The sequence below is a fragment of the Oncorhynchus masou genome, unplaced genomic scaffold (assembly GCF_036934945.1).
Source record: "Oncorhynchus masou masou isolate Uvic2021 unplaced genomic scaffold, UVic_Omas_1.1 unplaced_scaffold_16653, whole genome shotgun sequence".
NCBI lineage: Eukaryota > Metazoa > Chordata > Actinopteri > Salmoniformes > Salmonidae > Oncorhynchus > Oncorhynchus masou.
This window is the reverse complement of record NW_027006783.1, coordinates 62-2,677: the sequence shown is the minus strand read 5'-3', so window position 1 is coordinate 2,677 and position 2,616 is coordinate 62. Positions and strand designations below refer to the sequence as shown.

The window sequence follows — 2,616 nt, the reverse complement described above, 5'->3', positions numbered from 1 at the left end:
TTAATACAGTAGTAGTTTATGGTATTAATACAGTAGTAGTTTATGGCATTAATACAGTAGTAGTTTATGGCATTAATACAGTAGTAGTTTATAGTACTAATACAGTAGTAGTTTATAGTATTAATACAGTAGTAGTTTATGGCATTAATACAGTAGTAGTTTATAGTACTAATACAGTAGTAGTTTATGGCATTAATACAGTAGTAGTTTATGGCATTAATACAGTAGTAGTTTATAGTATTAATACAGTAGTAGTTTATAGTATTAATACAGTAGTAGTTTATGGTATTAATACAGTAGTAGTTTATGGTATTAATACAGTAGTAGTTTATAGTACTAATACAGTAGTAGTTTATGGCATTAATACAGTAGTAGTTTATAGTACTAATACAGTAGTAGTTTATGGTATTAATACAGTAGTAGTTTATGGTATTAATACAGTAGTAGTTTATAGTATTAATACAGTAGTAGTTTATGGCATTAATACAGTAGTCGTCATTATGCTACACATGAATGAACACCCTAAACATTCTTATAAAGTGTTTTTGGTGCAGATAACAGTTCAATACACTCAAACTTTAACGTTTCAGCTAACAGAACAACCCTGTCGTTCCTTCCCAATAAATCAGAGGTCAACGGAAAAGTACAGATACCGAGAGAGAGTGCTGCACCTGCCACCTGCCCTCAATAAAAGACAGGCAGCAAGACGTCAGTAAACTGTCACTTGTGGGAAAGTCATTTCCAGCTGACTGACGGATCGTGGTAAACATGGTTGACACGTCACTGTGACAGCCAGGTGCCTGTCACACACACCATATCTAGTACCATCTCATTAAACGCCCACTCTTGTGGTATTTACAGCTTTTTTTTAAAGTACACTCAGTTGCCAGTTTATTAGGTACACCATCCCGTTCACAAAAAAAAATGGTTCTCTCCTATCAGCAGCCATCACCAACACTGGACAGTTGAGGAGGGAAAAAAACATTGCCTGGTCCGATGAATCCCGGTCCCTGTTAGGTCATGCTGATGGCAGAGTCAGGATTTGGCCTAAAGAGTATGAGTCCATGGCCTCCATCCTGCCTGGTGTCAACGGTACAGGCTGATAGCGGGGTGTACTGGTGTGGAGAACGTTTTCCTGACACACGTTACGTCCCTTGATACCAATTGAGCAACGGTTTCCATTCCCCGGAGAATTCAGGCTGTTCTGGAGGCAAAGGGGTGTCCTACCCAGTACGAGATGGGTGTACCTAATAAACTGGCCACTGAGTTTACAGTATATATATCCCATATGACCAGATCCTCTCAGTGAAACAAAAGAGAGACAATCACTTTAGAGACACGAAGTTGTTGTAAAACGACAAAGAACTCCACGCTGAATAGAAGTGTTTAATGCCCGTAAGTTTACACAATGTTTCGTGATCAATTAACTCACCTAACGCTGCAGTAGCCTTCCCAACAACATAGATGGACTTGGCATTCCATTTGTCTCTTATGTCCATGTTCCACTCTATAAATAGAAAACGAGAAATTAAAACGAGTAGCTTTACATTCACTAACGCGTGTTGACTTTGTCCGTCTGAAACGATGACTCAGGCACAAGAGGCCTATCCTTTCCTAACAATTACTTTTGTTAACGGGGGCATTTTACAGGACATAGTTTAAAACTTCAAATGAGATCTACTCACGTTCCGTTCTTTCATCATCTTCAAGACACATTTTGACTGCCTCCCACCGCCCCCGGGCTGGTAAAATCAGCCCGCCGTGTCGCTCTGGCTGAAACAGCTGTAGTAGTAGAGACAACAGCTGTATAACGACTACTAAACAGAAACCAAACAGTTCCAATGTTCAGTAACACTTTACACCCGTAATAACCATGTCATAATATGTCATAATGGCTGACATAACAGGGTCATAACACTGTCATGACCCTTATATACATACATACATACATTACATACATACATACATTACATTACATTAATTACAGAAATACATACACATAATTACATACATTGCATAAAAACATATACACATACATAACATTACATTACATTACATTACCATACATACATACATACATACATACATACATACATACATACATACATACATACATACATACATACGTTGTTAAATATATTGTGTTATTTTCTGGCTGGTTAAGACACCTACATAAGAGTGTCAAACCCACATTTATTCAAACGTGTTTTTCCCTGACAAGAAGTTTCCTTCCGTTTTGAAAGTGTGCTTCTTTGTGTTGTTGTTGTTGTTTACTTGGACTAAGATAATACACTATATGACACTGTCACGAAGCATTATGACATCATAATCCTACTAGCCATTAAAGCCAGGCCTATCATCGTACACGCCCTTACGCCAATCAGTCAAAAAGGTGTCTTGTCCTACTCTCCTGAAATCTGCTCCTGCATTCATCCCAGTCATCAACAATAGAGCATTATGGGTAGGCGTATGTCTGACATGAATTTTGCGTGCATTTATAAAGATAATTTAATATAGTCAATTTCAGAAACTATTATATCACATAAACATACTGTTGACCAGTAGGCTATGGTGGAATGGAATGTTCTACCTTGTGTGGTAGGTTTAGTCAGCGTC

The 2,616-nt window shown here is 37.9% G+C and overlaps 1 long non-coding RNA gene across 1 annotated transcript; it reads right to left on the bottom strand.

Annotated features, from left to right (window-relative positions):
- Nucleotides 1–215: 215 nt before the first annotated feature.
- Nucleotides 216–1,728, bottom strand: LOC135531826 (uncharacterized). Its single transcript, XR_010454198.1, has 3 exons — nt 1,686–1,728; nt 1,433–1,507; nt 216–678 (listed from the first exon to the last, which is right to left on the bottom strand). It is a non-coding gene; the product is annotated as an uncharacterized LOC135531826 (long non-coding RNA).
- Between the last annotated feature and the right edge of the window lie 888 nt (nt 1,729–2,616).